We start from the raw sequence: 21878 nt of genomic DNA on the forward strand, positions 1-21878 counted from the left end.
GTCATTGCCTACTCTTTGCATGTTGGAAGTTGGAATAGACTGAGATTGGAAGCCATCATTTTGTTTGTTAGGCACAGGTATCTGGGTTGTCCAGCTGTAGGTACTAACCCTTCCTCTTATCTTTACAGTTCAGGGTTTCCAGACTCAGCCACCACTGACATTTTGGGCTGGGTAATTCTGGCCTTTGTGTTATAGGATGTTTAGCAACATCCCTGGTTCTTCCTCACTAGATGCAAGTAGCCCCCCTTCCCTTCCCCAGTAATGACAGTGAAAAAATGTCACCCCAGACCTTGTGAAGTGTCCCCTCAGGGGCATGTTATCCCTGTGTGAGAAGGTAAGTGAGGTCACTTTTCCACGGTCTACTTGCAGGCCAGTGGTTGTCTACAGGGCAGTACCAGGTTCCTGGAAGGAACCTTTATGTAAACTTCAGTGAAAATACATTTCACAGCACTGAAAGTCACTAATTGAATTTGTTATATTACAGATGGAATCAGTGAGCTGAGACCTGAGGGTTGGCTTGAGAATCTGGGAGGTTGTTTTCTAGGGAGACTGGTCTGATGTGGAGCTCAGTGGACTCCAGTGGAAGGCAGGAATCACATGGCACTTCTATGGTGAATGGGTCATGGTCCTTAAATTTAGTTGTTTGCTGGGCTGATGGCATAAATCAAGGAACTAGGATACTACTTTCCTAAAATACCTGCCTGCCCTTCTAGACTGTGCAAGATGTGCAGGTTGTGGCCTTCTGTAGATGGTTGACGTATTCCGATGAAACATGCAGCTGCTGGGGAAAATTTGGAAAGTCAGTCAAAGCCTGTGACAACTTGACTGTGTGTTTTCGTGACTATGAGTTATACACCTAGCCAGAAATTGGTGGCCTATGTTTTCCTCACATATGCTTCAGTTTCCCTCTCACTGCTGCTGATTTTGAAAGATGGTTTCTTTTTTATTAACACCGACAGTACAGATCAAACAAAAGGTAAAAGAGCCATGTCACAGACTGAGTCTCTTTCAGAGACTGTGGTACTTGCATTAGGTTTGGATTGCAGATTATGGTTTTACTTAATGATGGAATAGAAATAACTTGGTGAGAAATCAGTGTGAAATGTGGCAATTGATGTGTAGTTCGATGTTTCACATAAACATTTACTTGTCTTACATCATTTTTAGTACAACTTCCAAGGATAACTGCCTATACAATGTAAAATTATAATAACTCATTGCTAAATGTATTTTTGTTAATTACTTAACTGGGATGAATTATAAATTTCTTGCCAGAAACATTGCTTTACTTATTATACTGGACAAGCAATTAATCATATTTGGATCTGTGTTTTTTTTTAAAGTTGATTTTATAAAGCTTTTGGATATTAAATCAAGATGCACTATTTTTTGCATTGTATAAAATGCCCTTTAATGCATTTAAAGGACTATAGATTCATTGAGTAATAATAAAAAATAATAATAATAGTAAAAGGACTATAGAATAATAATTAGAACTTAGAAATACGATCCCCTTTCAATGCTCACTTCAATGATGATTACTAGTAGAGGGAAGAAGAGGTGTTCTAGGAAGCAGGAAGGCTTTTGGGAGGAAATACAAGAAGCCTAGCCATCCTCAAGCTCTCCCTGTGGAGCATTTATGTTTTATCTACATTTGGGCTTGCCTGGCCAGTAGGAGGGGGAAGCCACCGCCTCAGAGAGGGCAATGCATTTTGGAAGACAGTATATTGACTTTTTTCCCCAGCGGATTCTGATTGGCCATTGTCAGAACACATTTCTATATGAAACCAGAAAATAGGAACCCATTTTTTGTTACACATATAGTGCAAACATGGCATTTAGAAGCATTGAATGAGACTGGTGCTCGGATCCCTCCCAGCTGAATGCCTTCTTGGGGACAGGAGGTGCCTTCTCCCTGCACCTCCCCTCTCTGTTAATGCCTCCCCCAGGCACGAGTTCTTTAACGTGGCGATTTACGTCCGCTTACTGCTTCCATACTTGTGTCTAAACAAAGGGAGACGGCTAACACTCTAAATGTTAGAGCAAAAGAATCCAGAAATGTGAGTACAACGTATACAAGTGTTTGACGGGTAGTATTAGCTCCATCTCTTTTAATCAATTTACGCAGCTTATGCACAGCCGGCTCTTTAAGTTGTTTGATCCATCTGCCCTCGTCTTTTCTAAATATAGTCACTTCAGGAACATTGTCAACCTGCGCTTTATGTTTTGGCTTCCTGAAAATGAACTCAGGCCCGTACATGCTTGTGCGAATCGTGGGAATACACTTCTGGCTGTAGACAGCACCGAAGATGAAAGCCACTCACACACTCTTTCTTGTCAGGTCTTCTCTTAGGGCAGTAGTCTAGTAGCTGTTGGAGTTTGAATAGAGTCAAACTACGAGTGTTTAGTCTTCTAGAGTTTCTAGGTCTTTTGATTTAGAAACAGATGTAAATCTTTAGCCTGTGGATTTTTATTTTTAAGTGCATATTTTAGAAAAGTCTGTTGGTTGAATTTACTGGGCTCACTCCTGGGCTTGAGCTCATCATCTAGAACTTAGCTTTACCGGATTCCACAACATTATATGGCCTCCAAAGAGGTGGCCTCCAGGGGGCCACGTTCAAAGAGAACGTGCTCTCACCCCGCAGATATTTGTGAATGTCTGTTGTGCTGGGCACACACCAGTAAATAAGACAAACCATAAACATGTAAATAAATGAGAAAACTATCAGATAAGTGCCCACAGATTGTTAAAATTGGGTGAAACAATCAAAAGGTAGTTATTTCTAGAGTAAAATCAGTAAAGATAGATTAGGCATCCATGGGACAGAAATGATGGTTGTAGAACCTCTGAATATACAGAAGTCCAGGGTTGTTCTGTTTACTTTAAACAGACTACCTGGGATGGTTTTCACTGGGGCGAGACTTTGGTTATTTTTCTGCCTCTGTTTGCCTGTAAAGTGACATATTATAGAAAACCTCAGGAAAGTGTTTGCTCCTAGACACTTATAGAAGGAGAAGAAACTGAGCGATTTCTCCTGGGCTATTGCTTCTGTCGGCAGGGTGACAGGGAGCAGAGGGGGGAACCTACCCTGCGGGTAGTGGGTGGAACATGAGGTCTTCAATGCTAAAGAAAAAGATTCATGCTGTTTAACCCCCAAATTCCATGTCTGAGATAGTGGCATTCAAAACCCCAAATGAGTGGTGTGCGAGGTTAACCACGGAGATAAGACGGAACTCAGTAAATGACAGGAGACAGGGACCATCTGGGTGACATCCCTGTGCAGAGGGCCTAGGCAGTGCCCCCCCCCCCCCAGCCTCAGGGCTGCCACCTCCTGGCCCCCATGCCCTGCTGGGCCCTGCTGGTCTTCCAGTGCTTTCTCTGGACTGGCTTTCCTTGCAGCCTGCAAACACGGCTGCCTTGTTCACATCCTAAATCAGGCCTCTTTTGAGGGGCAGCACCCTCTGCTTAGTTTCCCCCCTTGTCTGTTTTATTGCAAGAGAAGTACACTCTCTCTTTTCACAGACTCTCTTCCTGTGTCCCCCACAACTGTGTGATCTCCTGTTTGTTCTTGCAAAGACCTCGACTGAGTTCCTTGCTGTAAAATTCAGTCCTTTTAAATGAGGCCTCGTGGTGAGGCCAGTGGGGGGTTTGAATCTCAGCTCTGCTGCAAATAAGTCCAGTGACATCAGACAAGTTACTTAACCTCTCTGAGCCTTGCTGGTTATGAAATGGGATAGTTATGCCTTCTTTTATTAGAAAGATCAATTTGATAAAGTGTACAATGGAGGTGATAAAGCCTGCAGGCCTGGTACCACCCACAGGAAGTGCTTGGGGAGGGGTGGCTGTGGGTGCGGCTGCTGCTTCAAGCCCCGCTGCTGTTTCCATGCTGCAGGCCCTTGGCTCCACGCTTGTCCTTTGTCTTGTCGGTTTACTTCTGATTTGCTGTAGCTTGTCACCTCCTTTGTGGTCTCCTTGTCCTTTCCCCACTGCTGAGAGGAGAGCTGCCCAGGGCTCAGTCCCTGGCCTGCTGTTCCCACCACTTCGCTGTCCGTGCTCATGGTTGTCACTGTCCCCACGCGCTCCTGGCTCTCACATTTGTCTCTGTCGCCTATTGACATTATCACTGGGATGCCCTACACTCAGGGCATGTGAAAAACCCCATCACTTCTCAATCTCACTGTTTAAGTAGCTTCTTGACGCTTCTTTTATCTTCCATTTTTGCCTTGCTTAAATTTGTCATGGAGGCAGAGTGATTTCTGGAAAAGGCAAATCAGATCATTCCCTGTAAAAAACAACCTTCAGCCAAATCCTGGCCCCATGGTACAAGCTACAGCCCCCACCGTGACACTCAAGACTCCTGTCGCCTGGCCACTGTCCTCTCAGCACCCTGCTCTCCCTTCTCCCCAAGTCACAGTGGGTGCTATCCGGGGCCAGAGGTCCACTTTCTTCACCTCCCTGGCTCACAATGTCTGCTCCTCCTGGACGGCCGTCCTCCTTTCTCGGCTTGGCTCACTCTGACCATCCCCAGCCCAGACTTCCTCTCTGAATCCTGGCTGGGCTGAGGGCCCCTCCCCTGTCCTCCCACAGCATCCCATCTGTTTCTTAGGCTCTACTTGTGACTCCATTTAAAAAATTTGATCAAACAGGGCAGAATGGACTAGAAGAGAAAAATGCTATTTCATATTTGTATTTATGTGTACTACTAGGGTTGCTGTAAAAACTGTAGGTTTTCTTCAGGATCACAGCCGAGAAGTTTGAAAAACAGATTTGCCCTGGGCTACTGAGATTATGTTTGTGTTTCCCCAGGGATCGTAAATCCCTTAAAAGCAAGACCTGTTCTTATCTTCTTAGCCCTGATGTTAAGTGAAGTATGCCGTCAGATAAAGAGCTTGTTAATGGAATCTGCTGATTCTCAAAGAAGCAAAGGTGAGGGGAAAGAGTGGAGCACATGGATTCCCAGGATGAAAGAAATGGGTGTGTGAAAAGCTGCTTTTCTGAGTCTAAATGAGTGACTAACTCTAGGCCCCCAGACTGAAGCCTCCTGGTCCAGTGGACCAGTAGAGTCCCGTGTAGGAATCCCACATGAGCATCTGCCGGGAGATGCCCGATCCTCCTGTCCACGTGTGGGAGAGCGCAGGTGCTCTGATGATTCAGGGGGAGAGCTGCTTTTTTAGAGAAGTGGGGCTGTACTGCATCAGACTGTGGAAGCGCTTCCCTGCAGCCGGGGTGGCAGAGGAGGGAAGGGTGGCCAGGTGGAAGGTCCCGTAGCCTTTGCTGAAGCCCACCCTGGGGAGGAGGGCTGCGTCCTTCCCTCCTGGGGCTCCCTGTGCCTGTGGAGGTGTCCCCCCTCCACCTTCTCTGATTGCCTTCTTCATCTCGCCAGGGCCAGACGTGGCTCTGCCACACACCACACACGCTGCCTTTCCATTCTTCCGAGTTGTTCTTTTTCAGGCACCTTTTCCATCCAAACTCAGTGTTCATTTTCAGTGTTTTTATTGCTTCCTCTCATTTTCACCACCTGTCTTCTTCCTATGCCTTTTTCTCCCTCATTTTATCCTCTTCCTCCCCTCTACTTCCTCAGAAGCAAAGAATAAAAGAAACAGCAATGAACAAAACTTGTAAAAGAGCGGTGTTGTCAGATGAGGTCCAGGTCACTAGGGCGCCTCCACTTAATAAAGGGAAAATGTTTGTGATAGTGTCATAGCCCATGTATTAAAAATGACAGTGGTCCTTCAAGGGCAATGCCTTCCTTACGTCTACCTTCATAGTGCATAGCCTGGTACATGCAGGGAATGATGAGCTGAGTAATAACACTCTGTCCAGCTAGACTGAATTAATAAGTGTTAAGCATGATGCTATGGCCACTCTTTGATTGCCTTGTCCTTAAGTGTTTCCCTTGCTTCTGTTTCATGTCCTTTTCTGCCCCCTTCTTTTAAACATTATTATTGGTGCTTTATTTTATAATCCACACATAAATGACTTTGACATAAATGACAAATTTGATATTACTAAGGAAATACCAACTGAGTGATATGCTTGCATTTGTTGAGGTCCAGGAAAAGTTGATTTTCTGAGTCTAAATGAGTTTAAACTGTGAGCACAGTTATCCTCTGTAACAGCTCTAAAACCCTTCCATTGACAGATTGCCTCTGAGAGTTGCTTTGGGTACAGTCAGAGCCACCGGTGAGCCGTGACCCCCAGGAGGCTCACGTGCCAGCTTGTCTGTCCTCAGAGCCCCCAAACTGGGAAGGAGTTTGAGCCGCAGAGAATAAAGGAAATAGCTTCAAAAACAATCCTTCTAGACTGGCAATGGTGTTATCATTTTTCTGATTTTTACAAACAGTGCATATTTACTATAGATAAAATCAGATGTAGTATAAAAGTTTAAAAAAGAAAGTGAAAATTATCACCTTTCTTAGTATCTCTCCTTTTCAGTGTATGTTCATCTAGATTTTTGCATATATATATATATATATACTTTAAAAGATTATTCTAAAATGTAATTTTATTCCTTTAATTCCTTTTAAAAAGCTTAGTGTAGCACAGATATCTATCTGTGCAATCATTGTAGCTCTACATCATGCTTTATTGTCAGATTATTCCAGAATTTTCTAACTAATTACATTAGGATTGTTTCTATTTTTTTAATATTATAAAATAAAGAATATCCTAAAGAAAGCCTCTTGTAGGTAGCTTGAATTGGATGAATGATTTAATCACCTGTGAATCTATGCTTACTTCTAGAGCATAGAGTTGAACTTGATGCGCTCTTGGTTGTCGTACTGAAGGTTAGTCTGGATCACATTTATGGTTTTGTGCCTTCCCTTGTGGCTTTCTGTGGCACAGGATGTGTAGACAGTGGTTAAGGGCATGCCTGCTGCAGTCAGAGTGCTGGGCTTCAAATCTCTTTTATTCCGCTTACTAGCTGTGTGACTTTGGGTGTGTTGTGTAACCTTGCTAAGCCTGGCTTCCCGATTTGTAAATGGAGATGATGATCCTGACACTGTAGTGCTGTTGTAAGGCTGAAGTGGACACCTAGTGTGATTTCTTACATGCAGTAATCACCCAACATGTGATCTTTTTACATAGTGATTTTTACTTGGAACGCCCAGCGCTGCATGCATCAGGAGCTTACCTCATGGTTCAGTAGTGGACTCACCACCTGGTCAGACCGGAAACCTTGGAGTTATCCTTGATACCTGTTGTGTCTACCCAAAGTTAATAAGTTGAAGTCTTAACCCCCCACCCCCTGCCCCCCAGTGCCCGAGCATGGGACTGTATTTGGAGATAGGGTCTTTAAAGAGCGAATTAAGGTGAAATGAGGTCACTGGAGTGGACTCTAGTCTGGTAGGACTGGTATTCTTATAAGAACAGGAGGTAAGGGCTCAGACACACACACAGAAAAAGACCACGTGAAGACAGGGAGAAGATGGTGTGTGCAAGACCAGGGGAGAAGCCTGAGAAAGAAGAAGCCCTCTGTTAGCAGTCTTCCCCCCACGGAAACTGTGAGAAAAGGAATTTCTGCTGTTTAAGTTCTTCTTAGTCCACTAGAACATCCCATCGGCTCTCCCTTCAAAGTATGTCCTGCATGTGTCTACTTCTTACCACTTTCCACACTTTCACCTTGGTCCGAGCATGTGTCAGCTCTAGCCTGGATTGTTCCAGCAGCCAGAGGATGTGGTACAAGCCACATCACATCATTCAGCTCATGTAGAATCAAAGCTTACATCCATCCTGTGGTCCACGAGCTGTTAATGATCTGGCCACTCGTTATTCCAGCCTTTTATCCAAGGATTCTGTCTCCATCTGCTCAGCATCCCTGTCTCCTTCCTGGTCCTGCACAGGCCCAGGGCTTTGCTGACAGATACCAAGTCTCACCTCCGTCAGGTCTTTACTCAGATTCTATCCTCTCGGTGAGGCTCTTCCATCAACATCTGTCTGTTCCCCACCCCCACCCCCAACGGCCCTTATATGCCCCTTTCTTGTGTGTTCGTTTTTCTCCTTAGCGGTTGTGCCCTGTACTTGTATTTTTAAGTATTGTATTTACTGTAAGCACCAGAAGGGCTGAAGTTTTTGTCCATTTTTTTCACGGTGTATCCACAACACATAGCACATTGCCTGGCTCATGTTAGACACTCCATAAGCGTTTTTTTTTTTTTTTTTTTTTTTTTAATGGATGGATGTTCTTTTTGACTCTCTTTCAGTCCCCCTCTTCCTTGGTGCCCCTGCAGCACCATGTTCCTGGTGGTTCTTAATGTAATCTGACAGGTTATGTGCTGTCTCTCCCCCATTAGGCTGTAACTCCTTGAGCAGAAAAAAATTCCTCAGTTTTGGATTAGAGTATCCAATGGTACCTCTGTATACCACGTGCTTAATAAACAGTTAATGGGGAGTTCCCTTGTGGCTCAGTGGTTAACGAACCAGAGTAGCATCCATGAGGATGTGGGTTCGATCCCTGGCCTTGCTCAGTGGGTTAAGGATCTAGTGTTGCTGGAAGCTGTGGTATAAGTCACAGACATGGCTCGGATCCCACATGGCTGTGGCTGTGGCGTAGGCCAGTGGCTACCGCTCCAATTCGACCCCTAACCTGGGAACCTCCATGTGCCGAGGGTGTGGCCCTGCAAAAGACAAAAATAAAAAAAAAACACCAAAACCCACAAAAAAAACAGTTGATGAATAGACTAACACCAGAGCATTCATACAGCCCCACTCCCCTCTCTTTCCTATCCAAAGCAGGTTGGGAGACCCTGAGCTCATGATCCCACCTCATAGTGGAGTAGGATCTTCCTGACTCGTGGCTGTGTACCTGCTGAGATAGTCGGAAGTGCAAGGGCCATCTGCAAAGCCTTTAGTTGGCTCCATCTCACCTGTCTGTACCTTTATACTTTTGAAGGGCAGTTTATTACATGCATGGGGAAGAAATGCTTTAAAAACAGAATATCCTCTGCTTTTTAATCATTTCATCTCCAGTTATTTTATTATTCCGAATAATAATAATTTTTTTTTTTTTTTGTGTGTGTGTGTGTGTGTGTGTGTGTGTGTCTTTTTAGGGCTGCACCCATGGCACGTGGAGGTTTCCAGGCTAGGGGTCCAGTCGGAGCTGTAGTTGGTGGCCTGTACCACAGCAACGCCAGATCCAAGCCACGTCTGCGACCTACACTACAGCTTACAGCAACTGCCGGATCCTTAACCCACTGAGTGAGGCCAGGGATTGAACCTGCATCCTCATGGATACTAGTCAAATTCATTTCCACTGAACCATGATGGGAACTCCTTATTCCAAATAATTATAAAAATTCACTCCAAGTCAGAGTCCAAAATATCTTTGCCACCAAAATGTTCAGTTACTCCAGTAACTGAAAAGATTTAAATACCCTTCACTCCTGCACCCACCAATGTACAGAGAGCCCTTTCATTCCTTTTCTTCAGAAAATTCTAATCAGTACATCAATTGCTCATCCAGAGAATTTCTCCAGCTGTAAAAACTTATTTCCTAAAATTTAGCATTTAAGAGAAGGTTAATTTGGAAGTTAGTTATGGTTAGTATGATACCAATAATTGTTTCCTGTTCATTATTTTTATAAAATGGCTCATTTGATTCATTAAGGTTTACTTGTTTGGATGAATAAAGAAAAGCATGTATTTTAATTGTCTTACCTTCTAAATCATCCAGCACCTATTTACATAGAATTGTTCAGCTTTCTAAAAAAAGCATTTTGACTTAGACAACGAATGTTCATAGCAGCAGTATTCATAATACTCAAAACGTGGAAGAAACCCAAATATCCATTAATTGATGAATGGGTAAATGTGGTGCATCTACACCATGGAACATTGTTTGACAAGAAGAAAAAATGAAGTACCGATACATGCCACACATGGATGTCCCTTGAAAACATTATATGTTATGTGAAAGGAGCCGGTCATGAAAGGCTACATGTGATTCCAGTTATATGAAATATCCAACAGGCAAATCTCAAATCACTTTAATTGTTAGCTCTTGTCCTCTTGAAAGCCTTGCATTTTCATTTTGTACTGGGACCCTAAATTATGTATTTAGCCCTAGATAGATGTTATTTTAGGTTTAGGTCTTTAATTACTCTGGAATTTGTGTCTGTGTATGTGTGTGTGTGACTTGTATGACTTGTGTGAAAAAGAGACTTTATTATTTTTTATTTCGTGCTTTTTGCAAATGGACAACCAGTTAATACATACTGCTTGTTGAGTAGTTAATTCTCTTTCTGTGATTTGGAATGACACATTATATTTTGAAATCCCTTGTGTTCATTGCATTGTCTCTGGAATCTGTACTCTGTTCTGTATATCTGCTCATCTGTTTCTGCACCAGTATCATGCTGATCCAAATACTGTCTATTCACAATGTTTTTTTGATACCTTGTAGGTCAAGACCTTTGTTCTTGTGTGTGTGTGTGTGTGTGTGTGTTTGTTTTTTTAGGGCTGCACCTGAGGCACATGGAGGTTCCCAGGCTAGGGGTCGAATCAGAGCTGTAGCCGCCGGCCTTTGCCACAGCCACAGCAATGCCAGATCTGAGCCAAGTCTGCGACCTACACCTCAGCTCACAGTAACGCTGGATCCTTAAACCCATGAGTGGGGTTATGGATACTAGTCACATTTGTTTCTACTGGACCATGATGGGAACTCTCCCAGCATTTCATTGTTAAATGAGAAATTTACCATTGGTTTTTCATAGATTCCTTTTTTCAGATTAAGGAAAATTTCCTCTATTTCTGATTTATTAAGAGTCTTACCATGAATATGTTTTGCATTTTATCAGATCTTTTCTCTGCAATAATTAATACAATCATATGATCTTTCTCTTTTATTTTGTTAATATGGTAATTATCTTCATGGAATTTTATAAGACCACCATTGTGTTTCTGGAATAAATTCTACCTGTTTTTGATAAATTGATTGGCTAGTATTTTATTTAGACTTTTTGAACCTTTGTTCATAAGTGTGAATGATCTGTGTTTTTCTACTTTTATTAATTATTGTCTGCCTTGAGTATGAGCTCATGCTAACCCGTATGTACATAGTACAGCCCCTCCATTCCCCCAATTAATGATTCTGTCCTGAATTTGAGAAAGCTTGTGCTAGACTCATGAAATAAGCTGAGTGGCTTTCTATTTTTTCCCTAAGTTCCTGAATAGTTTATATAACATTTACTTATTCTTTGAAAGTTTGGTTAATTTACCTAAAATAACCTGAGGCTGGTACTTTCTAAAAGGCTAGATCTTTGACTATTTTTTCAGTTTTTTTCTAGGATACGAATCTCCATAACTTTCTTCTTCAGCTAATATTAATACTTACATTTTCCTGGAAAATTGGCTGTTTTGTTTATTTCTAATTTTTTCATATTAAATTGATTATATATTATCTGAATTTACAAAGTAATAGTTTTCTCATTCATCTATCTCTTCTTATATCTTTATTAACTGTTCTTTTCTTTATGTTTATTTTGTTTCCCTTTTTCTAGATCCCTCCCTCCCACATTGAAAATTTATGCTTTTTTTTTTTTTTTTTTTTTTTGCTTTTTAGGGCCATACTTGTGGCATTTGGAAATTCCCAGGCTAAGGGTTGAATCAGAGCTGCAGCTGCTGGCCTATGCCACAGCTCACAGCAATGCTGGATCCTTAACCCACTGAGCGAGGCCAGGGATCGAACCTGCATCCTCGTGGATACTAGTAGGGTTCATAACCCACTGAGCCCACCATGGGAACTCCATAGGCCATTTTTTATTGTTTTTATTTTCTAAACAGTCAGTTGAGACTAAAATTTTCCTAGGTGCTACTTTCCCAGGATCACAGAGGTTTTTAGTGTATAGTATTCTTGTGGTCCATTTTTAAACAGCTGATGATTTCCATTTTGATTTTTTTCTCTAACCTAAAAGGTTTGGGAAGCATATTTAGAATTTATACATGTATAAGATTCTTTTGGTTATGCAAATCCATCATATTACTTGGCCTGTATGCTTTATGTGTTGAAATGTTTTTGAGTGCTCTTTCACGGCCTAATAATACAAGATCACTTCTGTGAATATAATAAAGACAAATGCTTGTAAATGTTTATTGAGATGCCCTCATCCCCAGTTTTCTGTCCTTGACGTGATGATTGCTGAGAAAAGTATGGTAAATATCTTTCCATGATTACTTGCTTTTTAATCAAATATGCTGGTATTCAAAGTCATGAACAATTTTGTAAAAAATAAGAAAGGACACATTTATAAATATAAAAATCAGTTCAGCCACTGTGCCTGTCTTATTCTAAGGAAGTGGAGTAACCTACATAAATAAATAAGGCTATATCTAACAGACGAGAGCTACCTAAGGGCTTGATATTGCAAAGATATTGTTCATCATTTTAAAACAAAGAACTTGTTCTAACCACTCTTAGGAATCTCTAACCTCACAGAATACTCAGAGGTATAGTCAAATAACATTTTCTACATAACTTATAATAATGAAAAGTCCAAAGTAAATGTCCAACAGGAACAGTTAAATAAATGAAGACATTATGTGAGCTTTAAAAATCATATTCTTGAAAGACTACTTAGGAGTATGGGGTGATTTATGCCTTTTCTTTAATAAATCAGCATATAAGACAGATTGTAATTACATTTTAAGCAAAACAGTTTATGTGAGTTAAATATGTGTAGAATAAAAAACAGTATGATGATATAATTTCATTTTGTTCTTTATATTTGACCATGTTTTCAAAATTTTTATAATGTTGACTTACTTAATAATGAAATATATGTCTTTGGAAGTATCTTTCATTGCGTATTTCTTTGGTTGAGAATGTGTGTAACCCCAAATCAGGTGAGTGCTAAAATTTAGTATTAAATTATCTAATTATAAAGGTAGAATTACTTTATTTTTTTTTTAGTTTTTTACTGAAGTATGATTGATGTACAATGTTGTGTTAGTTTCTGCTATACAGCAGAGTGATTCCATTATACATATATATACATTCTTTTTTATATTCTTTTCTGTTATGGTTTATCACAGGATATTGGACATAGTTCCCTCTGCTATATAGTAGGACCTTGTTGTTAATCTACCTATATATAATAGTTTATATCTACTAACCCCAGACTCCCCCTCCATCCCTCCCACACCCCCTCGGCAACCACAAGTCTGTTCTCTGTGTCTGTGAGTCTGTATCTGTTTCATATAGGTTAGTTGGTGTCATATTTTAAATTCCACATATAAGTGGTATCATAGACTTACTTCACTTTGTGTGATAATCTCTAAGGCCTTCCCTGTTGCTGCAAATGACATTATTCTTTTTATGGCTGAGTAGTATTCTATTGTATATACAGACCACTTTTTCTATGTCCATTCCTCTGTGGATTGACATTTAAGTTGTTTCTTTGTCTTGGCTATTGTGAATAGTGCTACTATGAACATAGGGGTGCATGTGTTTTGAATTTTTTTTGAATTATAATTTTGTCCAGTTATATGTCCAGGAGTGGGATTGCAGGATCATATGATAATTCTATTTTTAGGTTTTTGAGGAACCTCCATATTGTTTTCCAAATGCACCCATTTGCATTCCCACCAACAGTGTAGAAGGGTTCCCTTTTCTCTACACTCTCTCCAGCATTTGTTATTTATAGACTTTTTGATAATGGCCATTCTGACTGGTGTGAGGTGGTACCTCATTTAGTTTTGATTTACATTTCTCTAATAATTAGCGATGTTGAGCATCTTTTCATATATGGCAGAATTCCTTTAAATGGTTATAGCAAAATGTACTCAATGAAGTTTAAAATAGTATCAAATGGACAGTGGAAAAAGACTGATGCTTTTTGTGTTGGAGAATGTGAGGAGGGAATAGTTATTGGATGTTGGTAGCAGTGGTAGGCAATTTGTGGTGGGCAATTTAGCAATGTATTTTAACATTTTGAATATTTATACTCTTTGGCTTAGGAAGTCCTGCTATGAATTAATTCTACAGCAGTGTTTATAAAAGTGCTGAAGTATTGCACTGAGCGCTATTTATAATAGGGGAAAAAATTGGAAGAAAAAAATCCTAATGTTCATCAGTATGGAACTGGTGAAATAAATTGTGTTATATCCAACCCAAGAAATAGTATATGGACCTTAACAAAAGAAGAGGAGTTTTAGATAATGACCTGGAATAATGTCTAACATGCGTTTTAAATTGAATGAAACAAATCGCAAAATACTATGTATAGTATGATCCTATTTTTGTAAAGTAAGTGTTTGTACACATTTACATACACATATGTACATGCATTAAATTTTTTTTGGAGAAATATGTATGAAATAGTTAACATCACCTACTTGTGAGCAAAGGGCAGGACCTAGGTGACTTCACTTCCAATATTACTATAGTTGTGGATTTTTACAATAAAACACAAATTACTTTAAACAAATCATGACAAAAATAAATTTTAAAAGGTAAAAAATGCTATCACTCTAATCAGATACTACTTATCTGTTTCCTTTCTGTGTGTGGCATAGTATGTCTAGGAGTGTGTAATAAGCATGTAAAATAGAGTAAGTGCCCTGGAGGAGCTCGCCCTCAAATTCTCTTTTTCACAGATATACAGCATTCATATAATTATTTTTAATAGGTAGTAACATGACACTTAATTTTCTAGAAGTCAAATAATTACAATTTAGTAATTTCTTTTTTTAATTTAAAAAATTGAGGTATAATTGGCATATAACATTGTATTCATTTCAGGTATACAGCATAATGATTCCATGTTCATATACATTGCAAAATAATCACTATAAGTCTAGTTCACATTTGCCAGCATATATAACAATTTAGTAATTTTTTACTTAGTGAACTGGTGCTAATTTCATGGATTTTTATCCCCTGCAGGTTGGATAACCCCAAGGTGGATATTTAACTTATCTGAGAAAGGAATTTTATGGACAAAATTATTATTAGTGCAGACTTTTAAAAACTCCTTATGAGTACCTATGAAACAAAATACAACTTATGATGTCTACACCATGTATTCTTTCATAGTAGACATAGAAATAAGTCTTAGGAGAATTTGTTATTTATTATGGGTCACAAGTATCATACAGAGTTAAAAAGATCAGTGCAAATATTTAAATTTTGAATTGATTTCTCATTTTCATTTAATGTACCTGATGAACTTTGAAGTACCTATTCATGTAGTATTAAACTGTAATTTTTACTCAGCCACGTTTATGTTTCTTGAGAAGTTCCATTAGTTATCCCTTCCTTAAATGCCTAGCCACCGTAAAATTTAACTAAAAGCTAAGCTTCGAACAGAAAGCACGATAAACCATTAATTGTAGGTAATTATGAAGCTAGATTTTAAAGGAGTGTTTGTAAAAATGTCACATCAATACAGCTTACGTTCTCAGTGTTTGCATGCTTCCACGTTTTATTTTTGGTATCTGCAAATGTACTTTGTGTGTAATAAATGTGGATCCAACGTTAAAAGTAAAACTGTAATAAAGAAAATTACAAGTGCAAGCTAAAGGAGCAAAATTAATTTCCTCTGCAATGTAGTCCCTGAAACTTAGTTGATAAGTTAGGCCATTATTTTCTTTAAAAATTTTTTCATTATGATTGATTTACAGTGTTCTGTCAATTTCTGCTGTACAGCAAAGTGACCCGTTGAATGATTGAGTCAAATTATTGCTATGATTATTATAAAGAAGAAAAAAAATAAAGTTACTGGCTTAAAATAATAATGTCATATTCTTTTGTATGAAAAGTAAAGTCACTCTGGGTAATTTTGCAAGATTTCTGCTTTCAATCACTTTTAGACTCATACCTTAGTTTTTCGTCTTACTCTGTCTCTTGCACACCTCTAAGCTCTAATTAATCTGGTAACTTGTTTTCAGTACGTATTTGTTTAATACTGTTGAGAATGCATGTCTGTGCCTGGAGCAGTGATGAAGGCGAGGTTTTGGAGCTGCCAGGTGAGGCCCCTGGTACCAGCCGCTTCGCCAGCCTCCCCCAAGGAACGATGCTGGAACTGCCTTTTCCCTCATGACCTTCCCTTTTATTGGGATCTTTGCATTCTGTTTTCTACTGCCAAAGCCTGACTTCTGTGTGTAGCCTCATCAGCACCTCACCATCTTTGGCTTTACATATAGCCTCCCAGCTTCCCATCCACATGCAGAGAAAGGGCTGCCCCTGCCCCAGTCCTGTAGAACTACCCTATACCCGTACCTGACGGCATCACTCTCACAGCTCTGGCTGCTCTTGCACTACGTTTATCTCCACTCTCTCCAGGATCTTCCTTCCATCCCTCTGGATTCTGCCTCATACCTCGCCTCTATCATGATGTATGCACCTTTTGACACCTCATCTCTTTTGCTCCTTTTTACTACAGGACGTACTGAACAAGAGGCATCATGCTCACTGTCTTCTGGCCTCTTCAAGCTGGTTTTCATTAACACCTAAAACCACCTTATGCTCTAAGATGCTAGAGTCACAGGAGGCTGATGCCAGAGGGAGCTTTAGAGAGAGTCTTGGCAGCACTTTCTCTTTTCACAATCAAAGCCAACAGAAATGTAGGGACAGCTATCAAATGTTGAGGCTGGGGCTAGAGGCTGGTTCTTATACCCAGAGACTTTTGCACTGCACATTTCCATATATCCCATTCACTCCTTTATTCATTCAGCACATCCTTCGCACCTACTGTGTGTCCATCCCTGCTAAGCAATGAAATGTGACAAAGAATAAGACACAGTCCCTGCCCTCACAGAGCACAGTCTAGTGTTCCTTCAGTGTCAAGGGGAAATGCAGTGGGGCATGGGGTGGAGGAAACATCTTGTGTTTTATGTTGTTTGATTTAGCATAGAAAGGATATGAGGAAGTTTAATGCTGAGAGGAAGTGCCAATGGCAGGGGAGAGTCTGAAGATTTGGTTGCAGCGTAATTGTGTGGTGATGTTCCTTTGAAGGCATGTGAAGGGAATGGTGTCCAGAGCACAGGTGGGGGTCTCGTCTGGGAGCAGAGCGGGTAGCATTTCCAACCAGACTGGAATCAGAGGAGGAGAGTGGACGCGGAGGACACATGCCCATCGATGCCTGTCCTCTCTGGTGAAGTAGAAGCCACGGCCATCGGCCGAGAGAGTGCAGGAGGGAGGAAGGTGGAGGAGAATTGAGAGTGTATGAATCCTCCTGTGGGTTTGAAGTCCTGCCCTGCTCATGCTTGTCGGGAGCATCACCTATTACCCAAAAGGGAAGAGCTGGTGATGGGCCGGCCCTGAGGCAGCCCTCGTGGATGCCGGCAGAGGATCACAACTAGGTGAATGAGGGGTTTGTTGATAGGGTGCCCAGGGACTGCTCCTACCAGGAGGAACCTGGGGGCATGGGGAGAAGGGTGAACAGCAGTCCTAGAGGGATGACCGGAGGTCTGAGGGTCCTGGGGGGGCCCAGCGAACAAGGATGCTGGGGACGGACAAGAGTGGCACCAACTATGTAGACACTTTCCTTTAGTGGCAGTTGGTGTATGAGGAATAAAAAGTTGACTGAAGGAATGGAAGGGAAGGGTGTTTGAGAAGAGATTATGTTAAAAGATATTATTTTGGAGTTCCCTGGTGGCCTAATGGGTTAAGGATCTGGCGTTCTCACTGTTGTGGCGCATGTTCGATCCCTGACCCAGGAACTTCCTCACGCTGTGGGTGCGGCCAGAAACAAAATTTGAATAGAGGTTTATTTTTGAGCAGTTACGGTCAGTTGATTTAGTCTCGAAGTGGATCACTAGGCCAGCAGAAATGTACTCACGATGAGGTCTGGTCAGAGTGTGACATCTCCGTCCTTGAGCGAGGGCAGAACCATGGCTCATGGGCCTAGGACTCAACTAGGTTTTCTGGGTTCTCATTACAATTGGAAGCAGCCCTGTCTAGAATCTTCTCCCAGGACTTTTCATGTTTGACTCTTAACGTTGTTATAGTTCTTCAGTGTGAGTAATTCAGAGTCGACTGGTTTTAATAACCAAACTATACATAAGTAGTGAAGGGGATTAAAGCAATGGATCCACTCACTGCTATTCTCATAATCCTCACCTACCACTGTGGCATTGCCCACTACTCATCAGCCTGGACATTGCAAAGATTTTTGTAGTGAAATGCAAAGGTAAAGAGAGCAAACTCAGTGAAAACTGAGTGGAAGAATAAAACCAGGAACAACTGACACAAAAAGGAATTACTGGGGCCTCTCTAAGCCAAAGAAGTTTAGGGCATAAAAGATTTGAAAAACAATGCCTGGGAGTATTAAAAATCTCCATCTTTTTGGGAGTTCCCATCGTGGCTCAGTGGTTAATGAATCTGACTAGCATCCATGAGGAAGCAGGTTCGATCCCTGGCCTCGCTCAGTGGGTTAAGGATCCGGCATTGCTGTGAGCTGTGGTGTAGGTCACAGATGCGCCTCGGATCTGGCATTGCTGTGGCTGTGGCATAGGCCGGCGGCTACAGCTCCAATTAGACCCATAACCTGGGAACCTCCATATGCTGCAGGTGCAGCCCTAAAAAGACAAAAAGAGAAGATAGAGTAAAGTAAAATCTCCGTCTTCTTGATTCCTAAAGATAATTGGATCTGGTAGTAAATAGTAAAGATTATGTGTGTGTTTAATCACACTTACACATACATGTACATACGCATTTAAGTATTTGAGGCAGTGTGTCTTATCAGACTATGAACAAAGGAACAGGCCGTCCTGATAATGAAGATGAAAAAGTAGCTTATCTATGAAAGAATGGTAAACTGTGTATTATTCATGAATAGATAAGAAAATAATGAAATGACCTGTTCAGAGCTTGTGCCGGAAGCCTCCACACACCTGAACATAGCACATCTGACTGTGTTGAACTTGTTAACCAATCAATCAGTTGCCCATTTGACTGTGAATTCTTTGAAAGCAGAGAGCAGTCTTATTTAACTGTCTCCAGCAGGTACTGATAAAAGTACTCAAAGGAACCTGGGTGCTGAGGCTCTGAAGCCCTCGTGAGAGAACCTGTTACTCATTTGTACATTCCCCACACCTAGCACCAGGCTCAAATATTGTAGTTAGTCAATGCAAGACTAAGAAAGAAGAGGAAAGTTATAGTATTTAAATCTACCCAAATGTAGTGAAAATAAATCACCAGCAATCTCTATTTCTTTATTTTAAAATTATGTTTAAGATAGCGAAAGGAAAAATAAGTTTTAAAGAGTATTGTTTCTGCACACAGGGAGAGCCCTGCAATGTGATCAGGAAGAGGCACGTGGCTTAGAGAAGAGTTCCAACCCAGCTACTTCTCCTGCTGCTGTCACTGTTCTGTGTGACCTGGTGCCCGAATGAGTTTCAGATACTCATCATTCAATACATGTTTATTTAGTGGCTGCAAAGGTTCTGTCCCTGTGCTAGACACTGCAGAGTAGAAACAGTCCTGATCTTGTTCTCAAAGAGCTTAGGGTCCAGTGGGAGAAACAGACATTGATCATGTAATGAGACAAATAAATATAAAATTATGATGATGACAAGCATTGGACAAGAGAGGTCTGTAGGACTGAGAGAACATATAGTTAGAGAATTGGACTGAAATGACAGTTGTTTTGAAATCCGAAGACTGGCTAGGAGTTAAATTAAGCAAAGCGGGGAGGAGAAGGGAAGAGCATTCTTGGCAAATGGAACAGCATAGGCAAAGCCCAGCGGATAATGGGAGTTGGGGAGTAGCAGAGAGGATGGTGGGGAGAGTGAGACAGGATACTCCCAGGGCCTTTCTGTCTGGGGAGGGAGGGGAAACATCAAAGAGTTCTTAGCAGGTGGGCATCAAGACCACATTCTGTGACTGCACGGACAGTGGGTTAGAGAGCAGGACTGAGTGACCATTATGTCCAGAAACATAATCATGGTGCGGAGAGGACAGACGAGGATGGGTTGGAGCTGGAGTTAGGAAACAACTTTGACAGGAAGGACAGAAGGAAGGACAGGTGGTTCAGAGATGCCCCTGGCCTTCTGGGCCATGGAGGTGACATCCTCATTGAAGAGGGAGCATCTCCAGAGGACTTGCTGCGTCCAGTTTGCCACGTCCTGGGGTTGAGGTGCTTTGAGACCACCAAGAGGAAACATCTGGGAAGCCGCTGGATGTGCAGGTTGGGTGTTCTCGGGAGCCCCAGGCCATCGTCATCAGATGGATGTGCTTACCCCCTCCCCCGACCTTGAGATCCTACAACACCTTGGTACTCTCTTGCTGCTGCCATTAAGATCTAGAGACTACAAGTGAGGAGAGCTCAGCCTTTGATGAAGCAGGTGAGAAAGAGGCCAAGTCTGATTAACAGCACACACCCAGTCCTGTCAGTGTCCCTGTCTCCCTTCTTGTACAATCCAGAGAAATATTTTTATTAACTGTTTTGTAAATGCAAGTTTTTTAGTAGCTCTAGAAACGTTTTGTTTTGTTTGTCTTTTGGGGCCACACCCACGGCAGGTGGAGGTTCCCAGGCTAGGGGTCCAATCTGAGCCGTAGCTGCCAGCCTACACCACAGCCACAACAATGTGGGATCTGAGCCGCATCTGTGACCTACACACCACAGCTCACGGCAATGCTGGATCCTTAACCCACTGAGCGAGGCCAGGGATCGAACCGACAACTTCATGGTTCCTAGTCGGATTTTTTTTTTTTTCTTCTTTTTAGGGCCATACCCACTGTATTTGGATGTTCCCAGGCTAGGGGTCCAATCAGAGCTTCAGCTGCCGGCCTCCACCACAGTTCATGGCAATGCCAGATCCTTAACCCACTGAGCAGAGCCAGGGATCAAACCTGCATCCTCGTGGATACTAGTTGGGTTTGTTACCTCTGCACCACAATGGAAACTCTGTAAATGCTTTTTTTAAAGTGGTGAAATCAGGAGTTGCCATCGTGGTGCAGTGGTTAACAAATCCGACTAGGAACCATGAGGTTGCGGGTTCGGTCCCTGCCCTTGCTCAGTGGGTTAACGATCCGGTGTTGCCGTGAGCTGTGGTGTAGGTTGCAGACGCGGCTCGGATCCCGCGTGGCTGTGGCTCTGGCGTAGGCCGGCGGCTACAGCTCCGATTCAACCCCTAGCCTGGGAACCTCCATATGCCGCGGGAGTGGCCCAAGAAATGGCAAAAAAGACAGAAAAATAAAAAAATAAAGTGGTGAAATCATTTGCTGGTTTATTTTTTGGCACAACGAGAAAATAGTGGGATGTTGAATACAGGAGGCTTTGATTGTCTTGGGTGTCAGCTTAGCATTCCATTGGTGAGGTAGCTTTTATATCCTATAATACAAAACATACTAAATGGCAATTTGGAGTCAGTTGTGCATTTAACATTTTGAGCACTTTAAAATTACTTCTCTTCCTGTGTTGCTTTTGGTAGAACTGTTTCCTTAAGCAGAACACTCCTTGATCTTGGCTCTCCTGGTCAGAATTTTGTGCACTCTGTAACATCTTTGGTCGTGATAGTCTAGTTTTCTTAGTAATTTCGTGAAAGCGCTGTGAATGAAAATTTGAGTATATGGTGTACATGATATTAAATTGTGAATTAGTGGGACTTATGATATAACAGTATATCAACATTTGAAGATATTGGTACTTGATATCCTGTTGAGGAAAATTTGCCTCCAGATTTTAAGCTGTAAAAGTCACTGGAATAACTTCAGAAGAGCATCACAACGATATGATTTTTTAGATTTTTTTGCTACGTATGTTAAGAATTGTGTGCAAATTGAAATGTGTGTGTACTGATCCTCAAAACAACCACTAAAATCTCAACTATGAAAGGAAAAAAAGAAAAAAGACTTCCCTTTTGGGCTCACGGTTATCTTTCGGAGCTTTATATTGTTCACTAAGTGAAATCGAAGTCTGAAAGGCTTTGCCTGGTA

The 21878-nt window shown here is 41.5% G+C and overlaps 1 protein-coding gene and 1 long non-coding RNA gene across 5 annotated transcripts in view; one reads left to right on the forward strand and one right to left on the reverse strand.

Moving 5' to 3' along the window:
* Positions 1–21878, forward strand: part of PLCL2 (phospholipase C like 2) — a 209494-nt gene that overhangs the window by 69242 nt on the left and 118374 nt on the right. The window lies entirely within an intron of this gene.
* On the reverse strand, positions 18374–21792 carry LOC146397197 (uncharacterized). The gene is made up of 2 exons (XR_014825094.1): positions 21072–21792; positions 18374–20409 (listed from the first exon to the last, which is right to left on the reverse strand). It is a non-coding gene; the product is annotated as an uncharacterized LOC146397197 (long non-coding RNA).

Source organism: Sus scrofa, chromosome 13 (assembly GCF_054392235.1).
Source record: "Sus scrofa isolate SSC_HxYL_T2T_F1_AM1 chromosome 13, Sscrofa_HxYL_maternal_Yorkshire_Landrace_v2.0, whole genome shotgun sequence".
NCBI classification, from domain to species: domain Eukaryota; kingdom Metazoa; phylum Chordata; class Mammalia; order Artiodactyla; family Suidae; genus Sus; species Sus scrofa.